The following is a 9,586-nucleotide window of genomic DNA, read 5'->3' as shown; positions in this document are numbered from 1 at the left end:
ACCCCTGCGAGTCAATTGTACAGTTTGAGCAGAAGCTGAATAACGCGACTGAAGAAAATCGCACAGTGTGAGCCCGGCATTACAGAAACCTGTTTACAACAGAATGATTATGTTAGTTTACATGAAACCCGTAAAGGTTTTTGTGTGTCTGTATGTGGTGTGAAAATCTGGAACAGTCTGAGTTTACAACTGAAACAATGCAAAAATATTCACAGATTTAAATTCCTCTACAAACAGTTGGTCTGGTCACAGTATACTCAATGATGGTTTTAGTGTGCTCTGTAATGTCTGTTCTCTTACCATTGCTGGTATGGATTCCAAAAAAAAAAAAAAAAAAAAAAAAAGTGTGTGCGTATGTATGTACAGTGGGGCAAAAAAGTATTTAGTCAGCCACCGATTGTGCAAGTTCCCCCACTTAAAATGATGACAGAGGTCAGTAATTTGCACCAGAGGTACACTTCAACTGTGAGAGACAGAATGTGAAAAAAAAATCCATGAATTCACATGGTAGGATTTGTAAAGAATTTATTCGTAAATCAGGGTGGAAAATAAGTATTTGGTCAATAACAAAAATACAACTCAATACTTTGTAACATAACCTTTGTTGGCAATAACAGAGGTCAAACGTTTACTATAGGTCTTTACCAGGTTTGCACACACAGTAGCTGGTATTTTGGCCCATTCCTCCATGCAGATCTTCTCAAGAGCAGTGATGTTTTGGGGCTGTCGCCGAGCAACACGGACTTTCAACTCCCGCCACAGATTTTCTATGGGGTTGAGGTCTGGAGACTGGCTAGGCCACTCCAGGACTTTCAAATGCTTCTTACGGAGCCACTCCTTTGTTGCCCGGGCGGTGTGTTTTTGGATCATTGTCATGTTGGAAGACCCAGCCTCGTTTCATCTTCAAAGTTCTCACTGATGGAAGGAGGTTTTGGCTCAAAATCTCACGATACTTGGCCCCATTCATTCTGTCCTTAACACGGATCAGTCGTCCTGTCCCCTTGGCAGAAAAACAGCCCCATAGCATGATGTTTCCACCCCCATGCTTCACAGTAGGTATGGTGTTCTTGGGATGCAACTCAGTATTCTTCTTCCTCCAAACACGACGAGTTGAGTTTATACCAAAAACTTCTACTTTGGTTTCATCTGACCACATGACATTCTCCCAATCCTCTGCTGTATCATCCATGTGCTCTCTGGCAAACTTCAGACGGGCCTGGACATGCACTGGCTTCAGCAGCGGAACACGTCTGGCACTGCGGGATTTGATTCCCTGCCGTTGTAGTGTGTTACTGATGGTGACCTTTGTTACTTTGGTCCCAGCTCTCTGCAGGTCATTCACCAGGTCCCCCCGTGTGGTTCTGGGATCTTTGCTCACCGTTCTCATGATCATTTTGACCCCACGGGATGAGATCTTGCGTGGAGCCCCAGATCGAGGGAGATTATCAGTGGTCTTGTATGTCTTCCATTTTCTGATGATTGCTCCCACAGTTGATTTTTTCACACCAAGCTGCTTGCCTATTGTAGATTCACTCTTCCCAGTCTGGTGCAGGTCTACAATTCTTTTCCTGGTGTCCTTCGAAAGCTCTTTGGTCTTGGCCATGGCGGAGTTTGGAGTCTGACTGGTTGAGGCTGTGGACAGGTGTCTTTTATACAGATGATGAGGTCAAACAGGTGCCATTCATACAGGTAACGAGTGGGGGACAGAAAAGCTTCTTACAGAAGACGTTACAGGTCTGTGAGAGCCAGGGATTTTCCTTGTTTGAGGTGACCAAATACTTATTTTCCACCCTGATTTACGAATAAATTCTTTACAAATCCTACCATGTGAATTCATGGATTTTTTTTTCACATTCTGTCTCTCACAGTTGAAGTGTACCTCTGGTGCAAATTACTGACCTCTGTCATCATTTTAAGTGGGGGAACTTGCACAATCGGTGGCTGACTAAATACTTTTTTGCCCCACTGTATATGTGTGTGTGTTTGTCACTATGTAATTATTATTGCCTGTTACCTGTGGTAACGCAATTTATAATTATTATATATTCTGTATTTAGTTATGATGGTTCTAATTGTTGTTGCGAGCTGCCGTTGAGATGCTTGCATGTGCCCGGGGCTGTTGATGGTTTGTTTGGTTGTAACGATCTCCTCCACCGTAGCTGTGGGAAGCTTATTGTTTTTTGTTGATGAGTGAGTATAGGGGTGGGATTTAATAAGTTTTCTTCGTCCCACTCCTTTTCAGGTAATTTTTGTTTTGTGAACTTTATGTTCAATATATGTATTTTGTTGTGCCTGAAATGAATAAATAAATGAAATGAATGAATGAATGAATGAAACAACGACTGAGTCATACTAATTGTCAGAGTACTCGAAGCACAGACCGAGAAGGGTGTGTGGCAGCATCAAATCCAACAGTGGAGAACAGATTTATAGTCTGTCACATTAATATAGTGGCAGCCATCCTGTTCAAGCCAAGTTTAGTGTTATATGAATCAAATCCTACTATTCAATAAATATATCAATAAATATGTTCTTTGGAATGTCCACTGGCATTTTTACGTGTGCTATTGGAAAGCACACAACGCCTGTATGAAATGTGTGTGTACTGTTTAGGAGGGAGATGGCAAAGGGAAAGAAACTGTTCCTATGTTGGGTGGTCCGGGTCTTAAGGCCTCTGTACCGTCTGCCAGAGGGCAGCAGGTCAAAAAGTCTGTGTCCACGGTGTGAGGGGTCTGTGATGATTTTCCCTGCCTGTTTGCTGGTTCTTGAGAGGTACAGGTACTAAGTGGAGGGCAGGGGGGCGCCAATGATCCTTTCTGCTGCCCGTACAGTCTGCTGCAGTCTGCTCCTGTCCTGTTTAGTGGCTGCTCCATGATGGAGGAGCACAGGACAGACTCAATGACCGCAGTGTGGAACTGGATCAGCAGCTCCTGTGCAAGACTGTACTTCCCCAGTTGTCTCAGGAAGTACATCCTCTGCTGGGTCTTTTGAGCGTGGAGGAGATGTTGGTCTCCCATGTCAGGTCCTGGGAGATGGTGGTACCCAGGAACTTAAAGATCTCCACAGTCGACACAGGGCTGTCTGATATGATGAGGGGGAGCAGAGTTGAGGGCTGTCTCCTGAAGTCCACTGTCATCTCTACTGTCTTCAGCGTGTTCAGCTCCAGATTGTGCTGACTGCACCAGAGTACCAGCCGCTCAACCTCCTGCCGGTATGCAGACTCATCACCATCCTGAATGAGGCGAAAGACAGTGGTGTCATCTGCAAACTTTAGGAGTTTTACAGCCGAGTTCTTGGAGGTGCAGTCGTTAGTGTAGAGGGAGAACAGTAGTGGTGAGAGGACACATCCTTGAGGGGCACCAATACTGAGGGAGTTTATATGAATAAACTCAGTTGAATTGAACTCATAGTCATGTGTGTGTAATCAAATTTGTAGATGTGTGAATAAATCGGTACAAGGAATTTATAATGTGTACAGAAATACTGGCTTCAAAACTGCTCAGGCTCTATTTCCTTGCATACCACTAGGTGGCGACATTGGACTGGTAGTGATGAGATCGTCAGACCACAGTCGCTTTCCATCAATGCATCTTTGTTTATAAAGTACTTTAAAACAACCAAAGCTGACATAAAGTGCTGTACAATTAAGCTAAATAATAAAAATACATAAAATATAACTAAAACAAACAAATTAAAAAAGTCAAATAACTAAAACACAAACTAAAAAAAGAAAAGAAAAAGTAAATCTGGCTGAGACAGAAAGCAAAACAAAAATGGGTTGTAAAGTTAAAGACAAACAGCTTTATTCTATGCTTGCTGCAAGTAAATGTTTATGTTTTGTTTGTTTGTTTCTTCAGCAGCTGTCATAAGCAGTTTGTTTTGTAAAATAAATGTATAAATATATATAATGTTACCATAACTGGGAACAGCTGCGATCACCTTTTCACCTGACAAATTCATACAAGCTCTAAACAAAATGTTTTAAACAAAAACAAACAAACAAAATATTAACTGTATAGGACTCGCTGGAGAATTTGATATTGAAGAGTAAAACTGAGTATAGCCTTTAGAGAATGATTTGAATTATCCTTTAAACTGCACAACTCTGACTCACCATACAGCTGGAACAGAACAAATGGCAATTATAATAAGAAAGAATATGTGCAGCTTACGTGGAGCACAAGATATCTACTTATTATCTCCATCTAGTTACCAGACTTAATTCAGAGTGTGAAAGCAGGCTGGAAAAATGTTCAAATATATCAAACATTGTTAATGCAAGAACATGGCAATATTGTCATAGCACATATGATTTATGACCTGTGAATAAGCAAAGAACACACGTATAAATACTTCTCTCCTTTGCCTGTCTGGTTATCTATTCCAGTCATTCTCAAACTGTGGTATGTGTACCACTGGTGGTACATGGACTCCCTCTAGTGGTACGCAGAAAGTCTCTAAAAAAATTCAAGACCATTTCTGATTGAGGGATTTCTGAAAAATTCAAACGTACAGCTCTGCTATCACTTCTGACATAAATGAAGACAGAAAACTAAACAGCAGTGACGTTTGTAGATTACTGAAGTTGGGCTAGCTGGGATATAAGCTGTGTCCCAAAACCTAGGCCGCATCCTTCAGAGGATCCGGCCTTTCCAGTCTACGTGGGCCGGGTCCTTCGAAGACCAAGAAGGCTGGTGCGAGGCTGTGAAATGGGACGGTCTAGAACAGCACACAGCAACACTACATATGAGCGGGTGGAGGGAGGTTTGGGGTCTTCACTCACCCCCGTTCTGTTAACCGTCGGGGCTGGGGGGCTGGGAGGAGGTGCTGGCCATCGGACTGGGGTCTGGGATGCGGGGCCTCCCTGCTACTGCAGATAAGGAGGCGGTCTGCTTTCCTCCACCCCAGAGAGAAGAGTTACATCTCCTTGGTCCGGGTACGGGGCCTGGCGCCTGTGGCCCGGCTGGGCCCCTTCAGGGGGTGGGGTGCCCTCAGGCCTCTGGCCTCTGCTCCGTGGCTGCTGGGTGACCTCTGGTCTGGGGCTCTCCTCAGCTCTTCCCAGGAGGGTGGCACGGTTCTCCCTGTGGTGGTCCTCCTTGGGTCCTTGTATTCTGGGGCCACTGGATGTCTGGGGCCTGGATCTCCTCCATACCTGCTTCATGCCCTGGGGGACGGGGCTATGGCCCCCCACACTCCCTAGCAGATCGTTACATGGAGATCATGTCCCGTCTGTAATAACCGAAAATCAAATAATACAAATACATAATTATAATAAAGGTCAATCAAATGGACCAATATGGCAAGGCCATGATGATCCAATTGGTAAAGTAAATCCGCTTGGCATCTTTCTTGGCCTTCAGACAACAATTCTGACGGCTAAAGATCCAAACGGGACACAAAAAAAAAGAAAAAAGAAAGAAATTGGACGGTCTAGCCTTCAGATTTGCGTCACCGCCGTCTCCGTGGAGTTTAATAAAGTCAGCTGTTTGATCCTCGCTATCTAAAATATAACAGGACACTGCCATAAATTCTCGACCATCTCAAACTTCTGTTTAATCAGTTTGACGTTTGACGTTTATTCAGCTGTATGAAAACCCTGGAGGAACCCATCTGAGGGATTAATAAAGTTTTATTTAATCTAATCTAATAAATGTGATCTCAGTCGAACCGATTTACTCCGGAACAAATAAAACCAACCAAAAGTTATCTGAGTGACTTATATATCATGTTTAACCTGAGTAGCGAAAGACCGGGGGGGGGGGGGGGGGGGGGGGGCGGTCTGAAAACGATGAAGCTGCGAGTCCGCTGTTCTCACCGGCTCTAGTGACCCTTGAAACCCTGGGGAATCTGGGGAAAAGGAGGACGCATTTGGAGCAGTCTACGAATTGGGGCAGCCTTTGTCTCGTTGCTGTGACGTAATTGGTCTACAAATATGGCCTCTAAGGGATGCAGCCTATGTTTTGGGACACAGCTATAATGATGTGCTACGTGGTGGCTAGCTACACAGCCATGGTTAGCATAACACAAAAACAGTGAGGCTGGACAATGAACGCTAACTTTTTACCACTGGATAAAAGTTAACGTGAGGGTTCCTGATGGTCAGGGACAAATGCAATCGCATGGCAGGATGCTGTAAACGGACCAAACTTCAGTCAGGAGAACAACTGAGATAATCCATCCACAATACGAGGTTAGTCATTAATATACTGCTGCATGGTTGTAATAGTTGTAATAAAAACTGAGAGAGGACAACAGTGATCACTGACTTTCTTTAGGGGCTTGTTGAGATTAAATAGAACAAGATTAAAACATGTTAAAAACAGGAAGCAGGGTTTATCACATCATCACTTAAAGACCGGATATCCCACCTGCTGTGAAGGTTTGAATGCAGGACACTTGGTGTTATTATCACTTGTCGCATCCTGTTTATGACAGTTAAAATAAATAACATTCATATAACAAATAAAGTTTTCTCGTGTAAACTGTATGTGGTGTCAAATAGGCCTATACTACTGTACTTTAATGTTGGTTATAAGGGTTAAGAGCCATATATTTATGTGGCTGCTATCTCTCCATCTTCTCGCCCTCTGTTCTGAATTGTGTGTTGTGCTTGAGTCCAGCACAGTCAGTGTGGAGCACCGACAATTTCTTTCTGAATAGCCCTTTATTGTTATTATATATAATAATATAACTATTTTATTTTTTTCTTAAGTGTGCCTTAGTATAGAGGATCAGAGTCACATGTTTGTCATGTTTGTCTTTTCAATGGGCTCTAAATACAAACACACACGAGTGTGCGCTCCCACGTATTGTGTAAAATACATACACATTATATCATGTTATTATTTTCCAACAGCAATTTATGCTATTGATATGACTCCTGCTGCGCTCCTGGGCTTTCTATTGATGCCACAATTATAAATTATAATATTTCTTCAGTTTGAGAGTCTTAACATTGATTTTGTAGGATTTCAGAAATGCACAGGAATTTTATCCCTTCCAGAACAAAACTTTTATTCACTGTCCTTAGTAGCAGCAGGTTTTCTACCTCACACTTTCAACCATTGTCTACACTTCAGGAAGCAGAACTGTGGAAGCGGAGTCACTCAGAGGAGCACATATCAGCTTTAAAGGAGCTTGAGGAGGGACAGTTGCTCATTTTAAGCTATGACAGGATCTAGATGAGAACCTTTTTAGTTAAATTAACTCACATGCTAAAAGTTGGAGTGCTTCTTTTATCCTTTATGTAATTAACAACATATATACCTAACGTGGAATAAACTGTGTGTTTAGTGTCTTTATCAACTGAATTTCACCCAAACTGAAATTGAGTTTTTAGAGTGAAACATGAAAACAGGACAACCAACCACAACCACCAAACAGGTGGTGCTCTGATTACAGTTGACCCTCAACATTCACAGGGCAAATAGAAATGTAATAAACGAAACTTGATTTTTTTATTTCATCGAATTTTTGTGATTGATGTGTAAGCGATGGTAATAGAGGTCCATCGATGTCGAAGGTTTTTTGACACAGTAAGATTTCACTCCATGTTTAAGTAATTCCTTTGACATGATAGGTTTATGTTTAAAAAGTTCCAGTGTGATTTATTCCTTTTTATTAGGAAATAAAAGAAATTCGACTGTGCTCGACTCATCCAGTTTCTCTTTTTGGAGAAAAGCCTCACGCATGGTGCTGAGAAGCACGAGTATCACACAGCAAGCCTGCATAGGCTTGACTATATGCACCTCTGCCTAGTGATTCCCGTAGATCACATGATGTTGTACCCACATTGCTTGGCACATTCTTCTCTTCCTCTTCTTGTCCTTAGCGGGCAACCAGCGGCGGTGGTCTGCCGCGCAACCAGTACGCTGCTGTAGGTGCCGCAGGTTCTCTTGCTTGACCAACAATTATCTTCCACGCTTTTCGATCTAAGACGATGGTTCTTGCCTGCTCGAGGTCAAGTCGAAGGGCCTTCAAATCATCCTGGATTTGTTTCATCCATATCTTCTTTGGTGCATTTCGATGCACCCTCCAATCGGTGGGGCGGGTCAACCAGAGTAGGCCATGGGGGTAGCGACTCGGGTCCATTCGACAAATGTGGCCAAACCAACGGAGTCGGCGGCGCTGGATTAGGTCACCGATCGTCGGTTGGCTGCCGCAGCTGGTGAGGATGGTGTCATTCGAATGACGGTCGCGAAGGGAAACGCCAAGAATGCATCTAAGGCAACGCATTTGGAAAACTTCGAGCTTGCTCAGGTCGTTTTTGAGCATTGTCCACGTCTCCGCGCCGTAAAGTAGAATGGGCAGGATCAGGGTTCGGTAAAGGCGGATCTTTGTCGCCAATGAGATGTTGTTCTTCTTCCAGACGCACCAGCGCAGGGAAGCGAATGCTGCTTGGCACATTACAACTTCACCTTGGAATAAAAAAAAGAACAGACTTGGGTAGTATGTTATCGAGAGAGATGAGTTGACAGTGTTGTCGTAGGAAACCCTTCTCCTTTCAGCAGTTTCCATAAAAACAAGTTCCTCTGTATCACAGCTGAAACTAACACTAATATGCACATTTTGCAGGAATCCATTGTGCTTTACATGTTCATAAATCACACCAGCACCCAAACCACTTTCTGAAACGTCATCAGTAATTTCACTCGCTTCATAAAAGACTTCCTGGATTTCTCAACACATACAGTAGAGTACAGTAGAGTGTGTCACATTACTACTGGGGCCATAATCTGGAAGTGGAAACAACATAATTTCACCAGAAATTGCCCACGACCAGGTGCTCGCTGCAAGGTTTCAGACAGAGAAATTAAACTAATTATCAGAAGAGTTGTCCAAGGACCACCTGGGGAGAGCTACAGAAAGACCTGGAATCAAGTATGTCACGCACTCAACTACCATGGCCGGTACGCAAGCCTGGGAGATACTGGGAGAATATCAACTGGTCAGATGAAACCAAAATTGAACTCCTTGCATGGCATAATACCCACCATGTCACTGCAAATCACCCCAAAAGAACACCCTACCCATGGAGGTGGGAACTTCATGGTTTGGAAGTGAAGGAAGAAAAATCAGCAAAATTCTGCAGCCAGAATGATGAAGATAAAATAACGGTGGATGATCCCAAACACAGCCAAGGAAACTCTCCATTGGTTTCAGAATAAGAAAATAAAGCTCCTGGAATGACCCAGCCAATAGTTCATAGAAGAAGAAGTGTGATTTTAGCCCGTTCTTCCACAAAGAAGGGGCTAAAATCACACCTGAGCATCTGACTAGTTTCTCCACACAGTAGGTGTTTTGACGCTGTCAACAGGATATTTCTAATTTTATCTCTAAAATTAGAAATATCCTGTCTCAGAGTGACGCTGAAAAACTAGTTCATGCATTTATTACTTCCAGGCTGAACGACTGTAATTCATTATTATCAGGAAGTCCTAAAAACTCACTGAAAAGCCTTCAGTTAATCCAAAATGCTGCAGCAAGAGTCCTGACAGGGACTAGAAAGAGAGAGCATATTTCTCCTGTTTTGGCTTCCCTTCATTGGCTTCCTGTTAAATCCAGAATTGAATTCAAAATCCTGCTC

Source organism: Neolamprologus multifasciatus, chromosome 22 (genome assembly GCF_963576455.1).
Source record: "Neolamprologus multifasciatus chromosome 22, fNeoMul1.2, whole genome shotgun sequence".
Lineage (NCBI taxonomy): Eukaryota > Metazoa > Chordata > Actinopteri > Cichliformes > Cichlidae > Neolamprologus > Neolamprologus multifasciatus.
This window is presented reverse-complemented; position numbering follows the sequence as displayed.